This window comes from Apium graveolens, chromosome 8 (genome assembly GCF_009905375.1).
Source record: "Apium graveolens cultivar Ventura chromosome 8, ASM990537v1, whole genome shotgun sequence".
In the NCBI taxonomy this organism is placed as follows: domain Eukaryota; kingdom Viridiplantae; phylum Streptophyta; class Magnoliopsida; order Apiales; family Apiaceae; genus Apium; species Apium graveolens.
Genome location: NC_133654.1, coordinates 233,908,526 through 233,929,953, shown reverse-complemented (window position 1 = coordinate 233,929,953; position 21,428 = coordinate 233,908,526). Strand labels below are relative to the sequence as shown.

The 21,428-nt window shown below is 37.8% G+C and overlaps 1 non-coding gene across 1 annotated transcript; it reads left to right on the top strand.

Annotated features, from left to right (window-relative positions):
* Positions 1-15,700: 15,700 nt before the first annotated feature.
* On the top strand, positions 15,701-15,807 carry LOC141681680 (small nucleolar RNA R71). The gene has a single exon (XR_012559107.1). It is a non-coding gene; the product is annotated as a small nucleolar RNA R71 (small nucleolar RNA).
* Positions 15,808-21,428: the final 5,621 nt, after the last annotated feature.

Sequence of the window (21,428 nt, the reverse complement as noted above, 5' to 3'; positions counted from 1 at the left end):
AATCCTGATTTCAGTTATTGTCCTTGAGCCATGAATCATATTCTTTCTAATCCATTGATTATTGTATACCCAAACAAGAACCACAAATCTACGATACTACTTTACAAATACATACAAACTAAATACCAAACACTGAAATGAACTATTATATACTCAACCCATGGTATCTTATACTTTGAAAGATCGAATCCTTGAAACCTTGAAACGTTGATTCCTTTGTTATCCAATTCTTTCATTACCCAGCATCCAAGCTTTTAAATTGCCTTATTGATCCTTACAAAGATTGAAACCCTTTCATTGTTAAACATTTATTGTTGTTAATGATTTCGGTTATTGTTTACTATTGCATATTCTGTTATTATGTTAGAATTGGATTGTTTTTATAAAATTGTGGACCAGATTCGTGGTCAGACCATATAATGGTCAAGTTAGGCCAATGTGTGCCTTGGATCCAGTAGTTAGAGCAATGCTGTGTGCCTTGCTCGGGGTTAGTGCGTGACTGATCAGCAGCCTAACCTTGGTTTTTAAATTAAAAGTATAATATCCAATCTTAAATCATAATCCATTGTTCACTTGATATCATAAACATATTCACCTGATGATCATTATTCTCAATTTTGTCATTGTGACTTGCTGAGCTAGTTAGCTCATTCGTGTGATGTTGTTTATATTCTTTCCAGTTAAAAATGAACCAGTTGGTAGAGAGGATCCCCAGTCCAGCGCGAGAGCTAGGGGTTCCGGTTGAGAAAGCTGAGCTAGTAGGCTTCTTTTGGAATAATTTAAGTTTGTAAAAGTTTGTAATAATGTTTAATACTCAGTTTGAATTTGAAATAGTTGGGATTTGAACGGTTTATAATATATTAGTGTGTTTGGCTTGTGTGCATACTTTAACCTGTTACCGTCCGTGGTGGTTGGTAAGTAGGGTAATTGCATATATTATTAATATCTTTATTATTGTTATAAGCAGGTTATAATTAAGGTGTGTGTGTGGACCCCAAACTTCTGATCCGGGTTTGGAGGGCGCCACATGTTTGGTATCAGAGCTACAGGTTATAAGTCACTGACACAAACCTAGGTTGATGGGAATGGGTAGAGGGATATGATTAGAAGTAAGGTATAGGATGATAGAACGTCGAGAGGTTGAGTGTTATGGTATAACCGGTATTAGTATAGTTTGCGTCGTGGTACGAGATTCTTATGTTAAGATATGATTTCAGATAGCAGAGATGGCCGACTCTTTTATTCCCATATCAGCTGATCACTCAGAGCCTTCAGTTGGAGCACCAACATCGGATCCACGTCCTGTTATTCCACCAGCATTGGCTATTCTACCTCCACCGGTGTTGCAGCCCGTACCATTACAGGCTATTCCACCTCCAGGCATGAGGCCACCTGTCAGAGGACCCCCACCAGCTGATTCAGATTCCACTGGGCATTCAGTAGCGAGTGCCCCATTCCAGTCTACATTGCCCCCAGTTCCTTATTAACGGTATGAGGCTCTTCTATTGGAGCGTGATTCCTTATTGGCTCAAATTAGAGAGTTACAGCATATCATTAGGACTACAGATGTTGATCGTGGTGTGAGGGAGTTCGAGAGGATATTCATGTGACATGGAGAGTTCTTGAGGCTAGGCTACATGGAGCTACACTACCTGGCAGAGGCCCTGATGCATTGCTGGGCTGGGCTACTGAGGTAATGGAGGACTTTGAGAGGCTGATAGGACCAGAGTTTCCTTGGAGCTGAGTTAGAGATTTTGAGATGGAGATGCTGAGCAGTGTTGTTATGGTTATGTAGTATGGACAGTAGTGTGTAGTGTGTATCAGTAGACTTTTGAGTTGTATTTATAGACTAACGATGCTGACTAGTGAGTAGGTTATTGTACCCTTTTTGCTTTTACTTTCGAAGCGTCTTTACGTTTGTACTACCTAAAACTTTTGATCTATATATCAGTACCTTTTCCTTTCCAACACTATCATTTACTTTATCGCACCTGTTTTACTTACCTTATTTATTGCACCAGTATACCTGTGATACCATGTACCCTGTTTTCCATAACTGTTTATATTCTGTAAAGAAGCATGCAATTTACTTAGTTACAACTGTTTTCAAAAAAAAAAGAGATATTTCTATTTTACAAAACTTTTCTTTTATACAAAGATTTGATTCAAAAGCTCAATAAATTGATTGATTCTTTACAGAAAATGCCTCCCAGAAGAAATACCCGCACCAACACCCAGAATGAAGAAACCAACAACAACAACAATAATAACCAAAATGATATAAACCAGAATGTGAACCCAGGACCCATGGACCCAGCAATAGCCCAGATTCTACAAATCTTGGCTCAACAAACAGTTCACCTGGCACAACAACAGCAGAGACAGACCAATCCCCAGGTAACTTTCAAAACTTTTCAGGCAGTAAACCCACCAGAATTCAAGGGTTCCTTAGAGCCAATTGAAGCAAATGTGTGGTTAAAGGAAATAGAGAAGGCTTTTGCCTTGGTAAAAGTGAAAGAGGAGCAGAAGGTTGAATTTGCAAGTTACTATCTGAAGAATGAGGCCACCTATTGGTGGGAAATGGTGAAAACATTGGAAAGTACAGATGTTATTACTTGGGAAAGGTTTAAGGAGTTGTTTTTAGAAAAGTATTTTCCTCAGTTTGTTCAGGATCAAATGGAGCTGAAGTTTTTAGAATTAAAGCAAGGGAACATGTCGGTAACAGATTATGAGGGGAAGTTTGAGGAATTGTCAAGGTATGTGCCGTCGTATGTTGATACTGATAGAAAGAAAGCTAAGAGATTCCAGCAAGGCTTGAAGCCATGGATCAGAGGGAAGGTAGCTATTTTTGAATTGGATACCTATGCCGGGGTTGTACAGAAAGCTATGATCGCAGAGACAGAGAGTGAGATGTTCCAGAAAGAAAAGGAAAGCAAGAAAAGGAAAGTTGAGGGAAGTGAGGGTCAGTCACAAACAGGGAAGTTTCCAAATTTTAAGAAGGGCAAGTTTCAGCCAGGGAGAAATTTTAATTTCAGGAGACAAAATGCAGGAGACGGAGGCCAGGGCAATCGTTCAGCTAATGTGAATCAGCCGAATCAGTTGAGATTAACTTTTCCAGATTGTCAAGTATGTGGAAAGAAGCATGGAGGAGTTTGTAACAAGTTGAATGTGGTATGTTTTAAATGCAACGAGAAAGGGCACTACTCGAGGGAGTGCCGAAATCAGCCAGCAAGAGAGCCAGCAAATAAGGATCAACCTATCCGGAATCCAGCAGTGAAAGTTCCAGTCATTGGATTTACATGCTTTAAATGTGGGAAGCCAGGACATATGGCCAGGGATTGCAAGACACCAACCCCAGTCAGTAATGCATTAAGGATTATGGGATCTACCCCAACAGTGAATGAGACTCCGAGGGCTAGAGTTTTTGACATGTCGGTGAAGGATGCGATCCAGGATACGGATGTCGTGGCAGGTACGCTTAATGTGAACTCTTTATGTGCCAAAGTGTTAATAGATTCGGGAGCAACTCGATCGTTTGTTTCACAAGATTTTGTTAGTAAGTTAAATTGTCCAGTTGGGTATTTAAATGAAATAATAACTGTGGAATTAGCAAATCAAGAACGTGTAACGGTTAATCAAGTTTGTGGGAATTGTGAGATTTAGATTTCTGGTAGTAAGTTTTGTGTAGATTTGATACCGTTTAAGTTAGGAGAATTTGACTTTATATTAGGAATGGATTGGTTATCTAAGCATGATGCTCAGATAGATTGTCGAAATAAGAAAGTAATGGTGAAAACGCCAGACGAAAGAATAGTAACGTTCAAGGGACAGAAGCAGGTAAAGAAGTTCTTAACGATGATTCAAGCCAAGAAGTTACTACGACAAGGATGTGAGCATTTCGTAGCATATATGATCGACAGAAGTCAGGAGCCAGCAAAACTTGAAGATATTCCAGTTGTAAATGAATTTCCAGACGTATTTCCCGACGAGTTACCAGGACTTCCTCCAGATAGAGAAATTGAATTTGCAATTGATTTAGCACCTGGAACCGAACCAGTATCCAAGGTCCCGTATAGAATGGCGCCCGTTGAGATGAAAGAATTAGCAAAGCAATTGCAAGAGCTGTTAGAGAAAGGAGTAATTAGACCCAGCGTATCCCCGTGGGGTGTACCGGTATTATTTGTCAAGAAGAAGGATGGAAGCATGAGACTGTGCATCGACTATAGGGAGCTCAACAAGTTGATGATTAAGAATAAGTATCCGTTACCCAGAATTGATGATTTGTTTGACCAATTGAAGGGAGCCAAGTATTTCTCCAAAATCGATTTAAGATCGGGATATCATCAACTGAAGATTAAACCAGAAGATATACCAAAGATAGCTTTCAGAACAAGGTATGGGCATTACGAGTTTTTAGTGATGTCTTTTCGATTGACCAACGCCCCAGCAACGTTTATGGACCTGATGAACAGAATTTTCAAGGAATATTTGGACAAGTTCGTTATAGTATTTATAGACGATATTTTGATCTATTCAAAGACGGAGGAGGATCATGCGGAACATTTAAGGACAGCTTTGAAAATTTTAAGGAAAAAGAAGTTATATACTAAATTGTCGAAGTGTGAGTTTTGGCTACAGGAAGTTCAGTTCTTAGGACACATAGTCAGTAACGAAGGAATCAAAGTGGACCCGGCAAAGATCGAGGCAATTACGAATTGGGAAAGACTGAGAACACCCACTGAGGTAAGAAGTTTCTTGGGATTGGCAGGATATTATCGACGATTCGTTCAGAATTTCTCAAGAATTGCAACACCATTGACAAAGCTTACACGAAAGAATGAAAAGTTTATATGGAATGACAAGTGCGAAGAAAGTTTTCAGGAATTGAAGCGGAGATTAATCACAACACCTGTTTTGTCACTTCCAGACGATCAAGGGAATTTCGTAATTTATAGCGATGCTTCCTACAAAGGATTAAGATGTGTTCTTATGCAGCACGACAAGGTGATTGCGTATGCGTCAAGGCAATTGAAACCACACGAACAGAAGTACCCTACTCATGATTTGGAGTTAGCAGCTATAGTTTTCGCTTTGAAGATTTGGAGACATTATTTGTATGCAGAAAAGTGTGAAATTTTCACGGATCACAAAAGTTTGAAATATATATTTACCCAGAAGGAACTTAATATGAGACAAAGGAGATGGTTAGAATTGATCAAAGATTATGATTGCTCGATTAATTATCATCCCGGTAAGGCGAACGTTGTAGCAGATGCGTTAAGTCGGAAGGAAAAGTTAAATGTATTATCCGTACCTGAAGAGATATATAAAGAATTTCAAAAAATTGGAATTGGAGATTAGAATTTGCAAGCCTGAGGAAGCAAAAGTGTACAGTATGATTTTCCAACCGGTGTTATTGGAGAAAATAAAGAAATGCCAGAAAGAGGTAATGGATCAAGATATAAATAGTTTGGTAGGTGATGAATTATACACGCAACAAGATGATCAAGGTATTCTTAGGTTTTCTTTAAGAATTTGGATTCCACCAGTAACGGAGCTGAAAAATGAAATTTTACAAGAAGTACATAGTTCAAGATATTCCATCCATCCAGGGAGTACCAAAATATACAGAGATTTAAAGAAGAATTATTGGTGGCCAGATATGAAGAGGGAAATTGCAGAATGGATTAGCAAATGCTATACCTGTCAGAGAGTTAAAGCAGAGCATTAGAAACCAAGCGGATTGCTACAACCATTGGAGATTCCAGAATGGAAGTGGGAACATATTACCATGGATTTCATAGTTGGATTACCAAGGACAAGGACTAATCATGATGCCATTTGGGTTATAGTAGATAGACTTACCAATTCAGCTCATTTTCTGCCTATAAATGAACGATTTTCGCTTGACAAGTTAGTTCATATGTACTTGAAAGAGATCGTAGTTCGTCATGGAGTTCCAGTGTCTATTGTATCTGATCGAGATCCAAGATTTAATTCAAGATTTTGGAAGAGTTTTCAAGAATGTTTGGGAACAAGACTGAATATGAGTACAACTTATCACCCCCAAACGGATGGCCAAAGTGAAAGAACGATTCAGACAATCGAGGACATGCTACGTGTTTGTGCTATTGATTTTAAAGGAAGTTGGGATGAGCATTACCCCTGGTAGAGTTTGCTTATAACAACAGTTATCACGCCAGTATTGGGATGCCACCTTATGAAGCCCTTTATGGACGCAAATGTAGATCTCCAGTATATTGGGACGAAGTAGGAGAACGCAAAATACTCGGACCTGAATTGGTGCAACAGACAAAGGAAGTTGTTGAAATTATCCAGAAAAGATTAATAGCTGCACAAGATCGTCAAAGGAAATATGCGGACCAGTCAAGAAAAGACATGGAATTTGAAGAAGGAAGCTTGGTATTATTGAAAGTATCACCGTGGAAAGGACTAACGAGGTTTGTGAAGAAAGGGAAGCTAAACCCAAGATATGTCGGACCTTTTGAAATCCTAAAGCGTATTGGCAAAGTAGCTTACGAGTTGGCGTTACCTCCGCACATGGAGCACATTCACAATGTTTTTCACATATCAATGCTTAAGAAATATAATCCAGACTCCAGGCATGTAATAGAATATGATCCAATAGAACTTCAAGCAGATTTATCATATGTAGAGAGTCCGATAGAGATTCTAGAGGAAAGAGAGAAAGTATTGAGAAATAAAGTGGTAAAGTTAGTAAGAGTATTGTGGAGAAACCCAAAGGTTGAAGAGTCAACCTGGGAGTTAGAAAGTGATATGAGAGAAAAGTACCCTTATTTGTTTTCTTAGAGATTCCGAGGACAGAATCCTTTTAAGGGGGGAAGGATGTAATATCCGGGATATATCGTGTAATTATTTTTGCTATTATATAATTATTATGTGTGTTCAGTATCTATTCTGTGAGCTAATTGTTAAGTGTTATCTGTACTTGAATATTCAAAAATAATATTAATTGAGTATTTTAATTTTTATATGTCCAAAATAAAATATAGATAATTGTCATATCTTCCTAATTATTTTTATGTTGGTTTATGGATTTATAAGAATCATATGAAATTTCTAAATCTTTTTCCGGGTAATTAAAATCTATTTTATAAAAACGGGAACCAACCGATGTCACCCGTTGTTACGTTTTTGGAACCCGAAACTCTTTCGAGAACTCCTTTCTAACCTAATTGTAATATTCCGAGCATATTCCATGTTTCGACTTTTTCGATCCGGCTTACGGTTTGTCCTGCGCGGGTCCCGGCGTAACATTTTCGATACAATATTCGTTTTGGTAAATCAATAAAACCCGTATTTTCGATAAACGGAAGCTTTTTTATTAAACTATCCCAATTATCACTTCGTAATACGTGTAACCAGGCGCTGAGACCAAAACCGCAGTACAAATTGTACTGATTTGGATAATTATCCCAAAAACCGATACCGTTTGGATCAGTTTTTACAAATAAACGTACCGTTTTATATCCGGAATGATCCAACGGGATACAAATTTTCCGTAATTATAAATAGCCTTTTACCGTATTTTATTTAGTATCAAAATCATTTGCAGATAGTTAATTATATAATTTTCAGAGAAAAGCCCTAATTTCCTAAAACTGTTCTAAGAATCAAACAGCAAAACGAAGGCGTTACCGATCTCTGTTTTCAAAGCTTGAGTAACCAAAACGAAGGATTTGAGGTGTTCTATCAGATTCTAAGCTTTGTTTCACTGCAGAAATCAAGGTTATTTTTCTAAAAATTTATTTATTTTCGAATTTATTTTATTAAAAATATGAATTTTTGTTCGGATGATTGTTTGTATGATTTGATGATTGCATGTTGTAGAGCTTGTTTTCCTGATGATTTTCATATGTTATACGTCTGATTTGGAGTTCAATAACATGCTCAAAATTGGGTTTAATTTTCGAATTTCAAAATTAGGGTTTATAACCCGTATGAATGTTCTTAATTGAAATTTGGGGGTTTCTTATTCTGTGATAGATTGATGTTGTGTTATAGTGGGTTGTGTTCTCTGTGAAATTTGCAATGTAGTCGTATAAGTTTCATGAACCAACGAGGTCTGTAGATAAGGCAGTTGTGTTTTGAAGTTTTCTGATGTTCGCCGGAAACTGGAAAACTTCACGGCCAAATTCCGGCCAACTCAGGGATTGTTAGGATGAATTGATTGCATGGTTGTGTTCCTGATGTTGTGTAGATGTGATCTGGAGGTGTTGGTGGGGTGAGGACGCCGGGAACGTGTTCTCCGGCGAACCCGACTGTTTTCCGGCGACGGGGTGTAAAATTGCAGTTTGGTCCCTGGACTTTTGGGGACGATACAGTTAGGTCCCTGAAGTTTCCAGACTTTGCAAATTTAGGATTCCTGTTTATAAAATGTTTAAAAATCATATTTCCTATTTATTTTTATTATAAAAATTCATTTTTAAATTCTGAAAATTCTAAAAATTATTATTTTAATTCTGAAAATTATTTTTAATTCACAAATAAATCTAAATTAATTAGTTAATTAATTTTAGTTAATTTATAATTGATTAATTGGTCAATTAATTCAAAAATTAATTGATTAATTGATTTAATTAATTATTAATTGATTTTAATTAGTTATTTAATTAGATTTAATTATTTAAAAATGATTTAAAAATTCTGAAAAATAGTTTCGAGCTTTAAAATATTATTCTAAATTATTTCCAAGGCTCGATAATTATTCTAAAATTATTTCGGAGCCAGAATGGGTCAACCGAACCCTGTTTATTAACCCGAAATTGATCCAACGACCCGTTTTAATTCCGAAAAATGTTTTAAAAATCATTTTAAATACCAGAAAGCCTATTTATGACCCGAGACTTCTTTATAAATAATATATCATTGATTACGTGATGTATTATGTGCTATATGTGACTTGTTAATTGACTATCGGTCTATATATTCGGTGTTTACTTGATTATTGCATAACTTTCAATCCGTTAATCGGATTTGGGTAAAACGAAGGGTAGATAGAAGTATGTGTTGAATAGAATTCCATGAGTAAATTATTGATAGATGCTTATGATATGTGAGCAGAAGAGGCAAGACGTAAGAAAGGGAAACAGGTAGTTGAGGAGTAAAACGGTTGTGATTGGAAGCGAGTGCAGTGTAGTAAGCTAATACCAGGCAAGTGTTCAAAACTTTCTCGAAATATTGTAGTACTTGATAATCCTGTGATATTACAAGTGCTTTGAAGCACAGAAACCTAAATCCTGATTTCAGTTATTATCCTTGAGCCATGAATCACATTCTTTCTAATCCATTGATTATTGTATACCCAAACAAGAACCACAAATCTACGATACTACTTTATAAATACATACAAACTAAATACCAAACACTGAAATGAACTATTATATACTCAACACATGGTATCTTATACTTTGAAAGATCGAATCCTTGAAACCTTGAAACGTTGATTCCTTTGTTATCCAATTCTTTCATTACCCAGCATCCAAGCTTTTAAATTGCATTATTGATCCTTACAAAGATTGAAACCCTTTCATTGTTAAACATTTATTGTTGTTAATGATTTCGGTTATTGTTTACTATTGCATATTCTGTTATTATGTTAGAATTGGATTGTTTTTATAAAATTGTGGACCAGATTCGTGGTCAGACCATATAATGGTCAAGTTAGGCCAATGTGTGCCTTGGATCCAGTAGTTAGAGCAATGCTGTGTGCCTTGCTCGGGGTTAGTGCGTGACTGATCAGCAGCCTAACCTTGGTTTTTAAATTAAAAGTATAATATCCAATTCTAAATCATAATCCATTGTTCACTTGATATCATAAACATATTCACCTGATGATCATTATTCTCAGTTTTGTCATTATGACTTGCTGAGCTAGTTAGCTCATTCATGCGATGTTGATTATATTCTTTCCAGTTAAAAAGGAACCAGTTGGTAGAGAGGATCCCCAGTCCAGCGCGAGAGCTAGGGGTTCCGGTTGAGAAAGCTGAGCTAGTAGGCTTCTTTTGGAATAATTTAAGTTTGTAAAAGTTTGTAATAATGTTTAATACTCAGTTTGAATTTGAAATAGTTGGGATTTGAACGGTTTGTAATATATTAGTGTGTTTGGCTTGTATGTATACTTTAACCTGTTGCGGTCCGTGGTGGTTGGTAAGTAGGGTCATTGTATATATTATTATTATCTTTATTATTGTTATAAGCAGGTTATAATTAAGGTGTGTGTGTGGACCTCAAACTTCTGACCCGGGTTTGGAGGGCGCCACAGTGAGCTCCTGAGCAAGCCTACTCTGTGACTCGTACATCGCATCCATCCTTCTGGATAGCCTCCTATACTGGGCATCAGCCATCCCTGAACCAGCACCTCCCTGGGCTCTAGAAGAACCTTCCTCATCATGAGCCTGACTGGGCCTAGCCATCATAGCACCAGCTGCTGGACATCCTCCTGGAAGACGATATCCCAAACCATGCTCCTCAGCCTCTCCACCCGTCCACTCCTGCATCGTATTCAATGTTGATGAATCAATAGGAGCGGCCGGCATCTGCAGTTGCTCATAAGAAGGCCAGTGGACTCTAAATGCCCTGCACAGCTTTGTGATAGTAGAGGCATAAGGGATATTGCTTTGCGTCCTCCCCCTCACAAACTTCAAAATCCCTTGGTAGATGAACTCACCAAGGTCCACATAATACTCCTCATTCAAGATCCCCCATAACAACCTGGCTCTCTCAACTGTAACCTCATGTGCATGCGAAGAAGGCAAAATATTAGCACAAATAAAGGCATTCCATGCACGGGCATACATGTTCATCGCAATAGCCAGAAAAAACGATACTCGTTAGATCCCGTCTTAAACTTCCACACCGTGCCCGACTGACAGAGAGTAGCAACAATCAAATCCAAATCAAAATCCTCGGGGGTCTTCTCATTCCAATTCTCCTCCTCGGGCTTCCTTTATCGCTGCCCAATAACACGGCGGATTGCCTCGGGCTGGTAATCAACCGTAAGCCCCATAACAACAGTATATCCATTCTTGTCAGCCTTTGCGTTCACATAAAACTTGCGAACCACACTCATCGGGACCGCCTCCGGTGACTCACAAAAAGAAATCCACCCTTTCTCATCAATCATCGGCAATAACTCCTCCTCAGCAGCCCTATCCACCAATCGGGGCCTTACAGCAGTACCCCTCAAAGAATTAATAGTAGGAATGGTGTTACTGCTATCGACAGTTTGAGATCTCTTTGGGGCCATTGAAACTAAGAATAAGTGTTTGAGAGTTGTGTTTTGTGTGTAGGAGAGAGTCTGTAAGTTCAAAGTATATGAGAGTGTATACGAGAGGTTGCGTGTATATATAGGGTAGGATTTAGGTTTAGAATTAGAATATGAGTGGGGTTATGGATTGTTTGTAGGAGGAAAAACGTGGGTAGTGGGGTTATGGCTGGTGGTATTCTTGTTTTTTTGTTTTTCTGTTTTTTATAAGGCTGAAAATAAAATTCCAACACAAGGGCTCCAGGAGGCTGCCCGGGCTTTCCAGGCGGGCGCCCCAGCTTCCAAGAGTGCGCCTGGGCTTTCCAGGTGGGCGCCCGTGAGGTCTCTGGGAAAAACAATTTCTGCCCATTTTTTTCTGATTTTATTGGGTTTTTGGATAGAGTACCAACTTCTAAGGATTCCTATAGTCTCAAATCTTGGGTTGCCTCCCAAGAAGCGCTTCTTTTATGTCATTATCTTGACGTAGGGTAGCTCGATCAAGTTGACAATAAAACGACACTAACCACTTCCCGGTTTGCCGTGTCCCTATAATAATGCTTCAATCTCTGACCATTAATCTTGAATGCTTGGCCTGGATCGTTCTCAAAAATCTCCACCGCTCCATGTAGAAACACAGTTTTGACGATAAATGGTCCAGACCACCTTGATTTCAACTTTGCAGGAAAAAGTCGGAGACGAGAGTTGAATAAAAGAACTTGTTGCCCCGGCACAAATGACTTAGGAGATAACTTCCTGTCGTGCCACCTTTTCACTTTTTCCTTGTACATTTTGTTGTTCTCGTACGCTTGTAGTCGAAATTCATCAAATTTATTTAACTGAAGCATTCGCTTCTTCCTAGCTGCATCTAGATCAAGGTTTAACTTTTTTAAGGCCCAATACACCTTATGCTCAAGCTCCGCAGGTAAATGACATCCCTTACCATAGAAAAGTTGAAACGGGGACATCCCAAGTGGAGTCTTGTATGCTGTTCTATAAGCCCAAACAGCTTCATCGAGCTTCAAAGACCAAACTTTCCTTGACGGACAAACAACTTTCTCTAGAATGTGCTTGATCTCTCTATTAGACACTTCATCTTGACCATTAGTTTGGATGATAGGCAGTTGCAATAATGATTCACATTGTAGCGCTGCATCATAAAACTGAACTTACGGTTGCACAAATGCGACCCCTCATCACTTATGATCACTCGTGGCATTCCAAACCTTGTGAATATCTGCTTATGAAGAAAATTCAACACTACCTTTGCATCATTTGTCAGTATAGCCTTGACTTCTACCCATGTCGAGATATAATCGACTGCCAGCAAGATGTACTGATTATTGCAGGACGAGATAAATGGTCCCATGAAATCGATTCCCCAAACATCAAAGACCTCAATTTCAAGCATCACATTTAAAGGCATCTCATCCTTTCTAGTAAGATTCCCAACTCTTTGGCAACGATCACACCTTAAAACGAACTGATGTGCATCCTTAAACAACGTAGGCCATAAAAAACCTGCTTGCAGAATACGAGCTGTTGTCTTTTCACCACCATAATGTCCACCATAAACTGTGGAATGGCAGTCTCGTAATATCCCCTCCGTCTCACAAAATGGGATACATCTTCTGATGATCTGGTCATCTCCTTGTCTAAACAAATATGATTTATCCCACATATACCACTTCACCTCATGCAGAAAGTTCTTCTTTTGAGCTGTATTCATATTAGGAGGCATTATATTGCTGACAAGATAGTTCACAATGTCTGTGAACCATGGTTCTTCCTCCTGAACTGCGAACAACTGCTCATCCGGAAAAGATTCATTGATCAATGTCTTATCATATGAAGTAGAATAGGGATTCTCCAATCTAGAGAGATGGTCAGCTACTTGATTTTCAGTACCTTTTCGATCCTTGATCTCTAACTCAAATTCCTGTAGCAAGAGCACCCAACGAATAAGTCTAGGCTTCGAATCCTTCTTTGAGACCAGATAGCGAATGGCAGCGTGATCAGTGAATACTGTCACCTTTGTCCCAAGTAGGTAAGATCAAATTTTTTGAAACCAAAAACTATAGCCAAGAGCTCCTTCTCAGTAGTGGTGTAATTCAATTGAGCTCCATTAAGCGTCTTAATAGCATAGTAGACCACATGAAAGATATTATTCTTGCGCTGCCCAAGAACTGCTCCCACTGCATAATCACTCGCATCACACATCATCTCAAAAGGTTCTGTCCAATCAGGTGCCGTTATAACTGGTGCAGTTATTAAACTCTTTTTGAGAGTCTCGAATGCTGCCAAGCATTCATCATCAAATTTGAAAGGTACATCTTTCTTGAGCAAGTTGCACAATGACTTAGATATCTTAGAGAAGTCCTTGATGAAACGCCGATAAAAATGTACAAAGGGCTGATCCCTTTTATATCTGCTATAGTCCATCTGATGGCCGATTTGAATTCTCTCAAGATCCTCAAGAGCTTGTCATTCGCACTGCCTGAAAGGTCAGATGCAATAATAACAGGCAAAGTAGATGCATCACCTAAAAAAGCATACCTCAAGTGTTTAGGAAATGGTTTAAGCTCCAAAGTAGGTGCTTCCTCAATAGATGGTTTGAGCTTTCCCTCAGCATTCTTGAGATCAGTATTACCAAGAGATTCAAATGGCATGTCTAACTTTCGCCTCCAAGGAGAAGCATTTAGATATTATAGTTGCTCATTGCCTTCCTCATCTTTATTGTCAAATTCCCCCACTAAGGCTTTTTCTAAGGCATCGGACTTTAGCACATGATCAAGTTCTGAAGTTACCGCGGAATCAATCAAATCCACCTTGAAGAACTTCTCATCTTCTACAGGGAATTTCATCGCATTGAATACATTGAATGTCACATCCTGATCTTGCACCCTCATAGTAAGTTCACCTTTTTGCACATCTATCAAGGTATGGCCTGTAGCCAAGAAAGGTCTTCCCAAGATTATGGGAATCTTCTTATCTTCCTCGAAATCCAGAATGATAAAGTCTGCAGGAAAGATGAGCTTATCCACCTTTACTAACACGTCCTCCACGATGCCTCGTGGGTATGTAATGGAACGATCAGCCAATTGTAGAGACATGTAGGTGGGCTTTGGATCAGGAAAATTCAGCTTTTTGAAGATAGACAATGGCATCAGATTGATGCTTGCTCCCAAATCGTAAAGGCACTTGTCAAAAGATAACTTGCCAATGGTGCAAGGAATGGTGAAGCTACCTGGATCTTTAAGCTTTGGAGGCAATTTGTGTTGCAGCACAGCACTGCACTCTTCCATTAGAGCAACGGTGTCAAGGTCATCCAGTTTCACCTTCCTTGAAAGAATACTCTTCATGAATTTCGCATAACTAGGCATTTGCTCCAGAGCCTCAGCGAAAGGTATATTGATGTGAAGTTTCTTGAACACCTCCAAAAACTTACCAAATTGCTTATCTAACTTTTGTTTTTGCAATCTCTTAGGAAAAGGTGGTGGAGGATAGAGCTGTTTCTCCCATGTATTACCCTTAGGCAGAGTGTGTTCAACAGTAGTCTTCCTTGGTTCCGCCTCTTTTTCCTTTTTCTTCTCTTCTTCATCTATAACTTCAGCTCCTTTATCTTTTGCTTTTTCAGCATCAGCAACTTTTCCAGACCTTAAGGTAATAGCTTTGACTTGCTCTTTAGCTTCCTTCCCGGAACTTAGTATCGCTGGGAAGTGTGCCAGGTTGACGATTGAGTACTGCATTGGCTATTTGACCGATTTGATTTTCCAAGGTCTTGATAGAAACATCTTGACTTTTGCACAACAGCTTTAGCTCCTCGAAATCAGCGCTAGAAGGTGGAGCAGCACCTCCTTGTTGAGGATATGATTGCCTTTGAGCATACTGCTGAGGTTGCGTGAATCCAGGTGGATTAACTGTTTACTTACACCTTGCTGATATGGTTGCTGAACAGTATTCAGAATATTGCTCCAGCTGAAATTGGGATGATTTCTGTTATTAGGATGATAAGTAGCTGGCACAGGCTGCTGTGGTCGATGATAATTGTTCACAGACTGAACAGATTCATTAACGAGAGAACACTGATCCGTAGCATGAGAGCCTGCACAAAGCTCACAGACCATAGCTATCTGATTGACTCTATAGTTGGCTAAAGAATCGACCTTCATAGACAGCGCTTGGAGCTGCGCTGCAATAGTTGTGGCTGCATCAACTTGCAAAATACTTGCTACTTTCCCAGACATCATTCTTTGAGTTGGGTTTTGATGCTCATTTACAGCCATATTTTCAATAAGATTATAGGCTTCAGTATAGCTTTTGGCCCACAAGTCGCCTCCAGCTGCTGCATCGAGCATGGGCCGAGATTGGGCCCCAAAACCATTGTCGAACCCAGTGATCACCATCCAGTCAGGCATACCATGATGTGGACACTTTCTCAATATCTCCTTATAGCGCTCCCATGCTTCGCACATAGATTCTGTTGGTTGCTGCGCAAACTGAGTAAGAGCACTCCTCATAGCTGCAGTCTTGGCCATTGAATAAAACTTCACCAGAAACTTTTACGCAAGATCTTGCCAAGTAGTGATGGACCCAGCTGGTTCAGAATGTAACCGGTCCATAGCTTTATCCTTCAGAGAGAATGGGAAAATCCTCAGCTTGATAGCCTCATCAGTAACACCATTATATTTGACCGTACTACAGATCTCGACAAAATTCCTGATATGCATGTTGGGGTCTTCAGTCGCAGCACCTCCGAAAGAAACATAATTTTGCACCATCTGAATAGTGCCCGGCTTGATTTCAAAAGTATTAGCCTGAATAGCCGGATGAAGGATGCTTGACTGAATGTCATAAATTTTAGGCCGAGAAAAGTCCATAAGAGTTGGATCTGCTGCTGGAACTATACGATCACCCATAATTATCGGTTCTTTCTGCTCACTCTCTTTATCCGAATCTTCAAAATCCACCTTTTCCAGAATATCAAGAACCGAGTCTGTCTCCTCAGCCGTATCTAAAGTCCTCTTGCGAGTGCGAGAACGTGTTTGCATAAATGCTCGCTAGAGTACCTGAAACACACCCGGAAACAATTAGTAACAAGTCTTATAAATGAGTCATAATGACCACTGATGGCAAGTACATAAACTAAACAAATTAACATCGAGTCCCCGGCAGCGGTGCCAAAAACTTGTTAGTCACAAAACACGCGCTAAAATTCACGCAAGTATACGCGTTCACAAGTAATATAGAATGATTTCTAGTTCATTCCCATAGAGACTCAGACTAATTATATTTAATTAACACTCACTCACCAATGTATGATTACTTCTCAATGTCAAGACAATAACACTTAAGGTTGATTAAGTAATTATTAACTATAATTAACTACGAGAATAAAACACTTAAATTATTACTTGAATTAATAATATTAAACACACATGAGATCATAACTTCATTACTCCTTCATTCAGTAGTTATTGTTATTACCCTTATAACATATAACGGTGATGATATTAATCAAACAACACAAAATTGATAAAAGCCAACTTTCGTTGTACTAGTACCATTCTACCAAACATCCATAATTAAATAGAAGTTGAATAGGCATCAATTATGTTGATACCCTATATGTCTACAGAATTTGATAACATAACGATTTAAGCGCAAGTTATTCATTATGATTATACAGGGCAAGTAAAACGATTAGAGTTACCCACTAATCATGCATACAATACATGAACCTATGCTAGCATGGCAAGTTCTAAATCTCAAGATTCACTGTCACTTCAAAAGAGATTAACATGCTATCTTATATGTTCGCGAAGCACATAAGACGAATAAGCACAACCTATACTAGATATCATACAATCATCACAAACCAAGGTATTAAACAATTAACTAACGAAATCCATAGTAAATCCGCTACGACCCCATGATCACGATTAGCCCATGATAGAACTCATCGTCATAATGGGTTCATATGAAAACATGATAATAACACGACAATATAAACTAACTAACTATTTATTAAAACCAGAGTACGTCACAAGAGTATTAAGGTTCAAAGTAAAGAAAACTAGCATCCACTGTTACAGCGAATAAAAGAATCACAAATTAACGTATGCTTCCTCTTCTTTGGTGCGATGTGCTAAAACGGTCTTCTTTTCTTCTCTCCTTGCTCCTTGCTTGATGAATACTTCGTGTTGTGAAACGTCTCTGAAGATTACTTATATAGAAGTCCACAAGAATCAGCCGTCTCAGAAGTCCAGTAGAACACGACTTAATAAAAATCAGAATTGAATTTCCCGACTCCGGGCGGGCGCCCCAGCTTCCCAGGCGGGCGCCCCAGATCCCAGGCGGCCGCCTCAGATCCCAGGCGGGCGCCTGGCAGGCTTCTGGAAAAAATATTTTCCTGCTCCTGATTTTGCTGAATTCTTCGCACATTCCCCCGAGAGTGATCCCAAGTACTTCCCTAGGCTTATTTTGATAAAATCTCCCTGCATACACAAGCTACACCTTAAAATGCAAAAACACTCGAAAGCGCATCAAATACACAAAATACTTGATTTCAAGACATCAATTCAAGCCATTATAAGACGTTCTAAGTGGTATAAAATGCCACTTATCACCATCCTACCCGTAACAGCATCGCTCGTGTTGGCTTTGGCTTCGAGAGCCTCAGCAGCTGAAACAAGGAGAAAAGAAAGTAGATATAAGAATAAACTTGCACAAAGTTAAGGAGAAACGGAAATAAATACCCTCTATAGAGAGGCTACTAAGGCCAGCTTCCACAAGTTTGAATTCTGTTACGAGCTCCCAAATAAGGGGTTCTTCCGTCGTCATCAATGAGGAGATCTCGGGCTAGAAGCTCGGCATCCGAAAGGTTAAGAATGAAATGAGAACTATCAACTGAGCTGCTAAAGTCACGTCTGAAGTATATCCCCCAGTCTCCACCTTTCCACTCAACGACCACAACCTCTTGTTCCATTTGTGTTTTGAGTCATTGAGAGAACTGGTGTTCACCATATGAGGAACATTGGCTCTGTGCTGTATCACGACCCAACCGGGCCGATTAAAAGGAGAAGCCTTCATCATGAAAAACTACGGAACATCATCACACTCAAGGGGATGCCTAAGTCATGATATCTCACTATGAACAGAATAATGAAAGACCACCCATTGGGGTAAAGCTGGCATGGATGAATCTTGAGCTCAGTTAGAAGTCTCGGAATGAAAGGGTGCAAGAGAATCCGTAGCCCGAACTTAAGGGCCGCTTTGTACATGAATAGCCTTTGGTGGCTGAGTGTTGGTGAGACTGCATAGCTGTATGAACAGTTACGTGCTAACTCAACACGAGAACAATACTAGAACAGGACAGGTTAATAATACTACGACTACACAAGAAATCAGAAGAAATGAAGACAATGCAAATACAAAGAATCAAAAAATTAGAAGAAGGCTGGAAGTCTATTTACAGGTCACTGAAAGAAGCTCATTAATATGTTCATTCAGTGAAGAATAAAGGTTAAAGACTTTCAGGGTTTTAGAAATATTGAAGATTCAGTGTATAAGTGCTACCAGAAGATTTCAGTGTATTGGTATTGATTGAAGATAGACAGTGTTCGAAGCATAGGAATATGAAGAATTGAAGACAGGGTATAGACAGAGGTTAAAAAAGACATATGCAGTCTTGAAGTTATACTCACTGAAAGGAGTTCATTTATATGTTCAAGCGTCAGTGAAGAACAGTGAACGAAGTATTCAAGATTGTAGTAGGAATGAAGACGTTGTCTATAGTACCAGAAAGGATTCCAGTGAAAGTACAGTTGTTTATTGACAGTCAGTGTATGAAGCGATAAAGTTGTTGCAAGCTTAACAATGTAATCAAGGCTATGATACGAAGACCTGAATCGGGGTTAGTCGTCTGTGAACCAGACCAGTTGTACTAGGCGTCAACAGCTCTTGAAAGGAATCTGGGTATTATTTTTAGAAGGATTGTTAAGTTGAGGGACGTACTTGGATTGAACGTTTATCAGTTAAAGTACGAGAAGAGGTGCGCAGGGTATACAGCTAAACGACTCAAGGGATTGGCGTAGTTCAAAGTTTAATTGTTAACTTAAATAAATTTATTTAAAGGACTTTAGTATAATTTTTTTAATAAACTTAAAATGATTTATCTTATAAACTTTAAATAAGTTTATTTTATAAATCTAAATTAGTTTATTTATGTAAGTTATATTTAAGTTAATTTTATAAATTAATTTAGTTACAATTTAAACTTAAATAAAAAGAAAAAGAAAACAAAAAAAGGAGAAAACAAAAAGAAAACAAAAAAAGAAAAAGAAAATAGAAAAAGGAAAAAAAAAGGAAAAGAAAACAAGAAAAAGAAAAAAAGAAAAAAAAAATAAACAAAAGTAAAAAGTTGAACAAACGTTTTGGTTTTGTTTTGTTTAAGTACAATTATGTACGTGTAGTAGTAGTGGTAAAACAAGGTCGCCATAGGCTCTCCCTCCTTGTTACTCTTGTTGTCGCCATAGAGTAATCAACTACCACTCTTGTACTATGGGTCACCACAAAACTAGCTACCTGAGTTGCCACACATGCTTGGAGGAAAATAAACTAAGGCAAAATATTACTCCTTCCTCTGTACCTCTTGCTCGCCACATAACAAATACTCTTGGTCTCCACAGAATCCCCAGCCACTACTTTATTGATTCATTCAATTTATTTGTGTAGTTAAAATTGAGACACACATTTGAATTGAATATAAAGTCTACACATCTGCAAAAGAAGCATTCAAGCTATTGGATTATATTTCGGTTCATCTTCTCTCTCAAGAGAGGTGAAAAATAGCAGCAAAGATTTTTAGAGAAGCTCAATCTTTTTGTATATTCGTTTAACTTCTCACCAGAGTAACGTTATAATGCCCGATTTAATTCTTGTATATTCATCGGGGCATTATAATTGTTATCCAGTAATTAAATCCTTAGACAAACAAGAGCTATATCATTGTATATGATTTGATTTATAAATCTTTGTAGTAGTTAGGAACTTTGTTGTTTTTAGATTATAGCCGGTTAATTTATTTACCGGAGTGTAGCAACACCCCTCGCGGATTTATATATGAATATATACTTCCCCAAATTTCTTGTATTCCTCGTTTTATATTCCCAAACACTATTCATCTCAAGAACACGAAACCACTAACCGAGCACTAAATCTATATCCGCTAAAGATTCGATTTTTTTAATTTAGTGATTATCATATTCAACCCCCCCTTCTACGATAATTCGGTACCTAACAATTGGTATCAGAGCTTACTTATTGATATAGAAATCAGGATCCTTAAATTAATTTATTTTATTAATTTGCATTTACATAAATTTATTTTATGAATTTGATTTAACAAATTTATTTTATAAATTTAATTTAAATAAGTTTATATGAACTTAATTTAAATAAATTTATTTTATAAATTTGATTAAATTAATTTATTACTTAAATTTTAGTAAATAAAAAAAATTTAATTTAATTTTTTTTTACTCCCGAATACTTGCATTTCTAGGGGTTATTGCCAAAAGTACCTCTTTTTTTAGAAGTTGTAACAAGAATAACACTTTTTGGAGTTTATGGCCAAAAATACCCTTCTAATACACATTTTAGAAATGGATAAATCTATTACGCATCTGAAAAATGGATATTACATTAAAAAATAAAAATAAAATAAAATAAAAAAGAGCAGAACATGTGATACGCATGTCACAAGTGCGTATCACCAGAATCAAATGGGTGATACGCATTTAAATTTACTAGATAATAATTCATAAAATTATTAAATTTAAAATTCTTAAATTTAAATTTTTGTTAGATAATAATTTACGTTTTATTTAATTTTTAAGAAAATTCAAAATTTTTGACAATTAGATTTACGTAAAAATTTATTTTTGATTAATTTATTTTCTAAGAAAATTAAAAATAATGGAAATTTAATTTCTCTTAAATGTTAAAAATTAAGGGTGCTCAAGGTATTGGTAAACTCAGGATTCCTCCGGACTTTTAAAGTGGATTTTAATCTGTTGAAGAAAACGAAGACCATGTGCTATTCAAACGGAAAATTCCTGAACACGGAAATTATACGAAATGT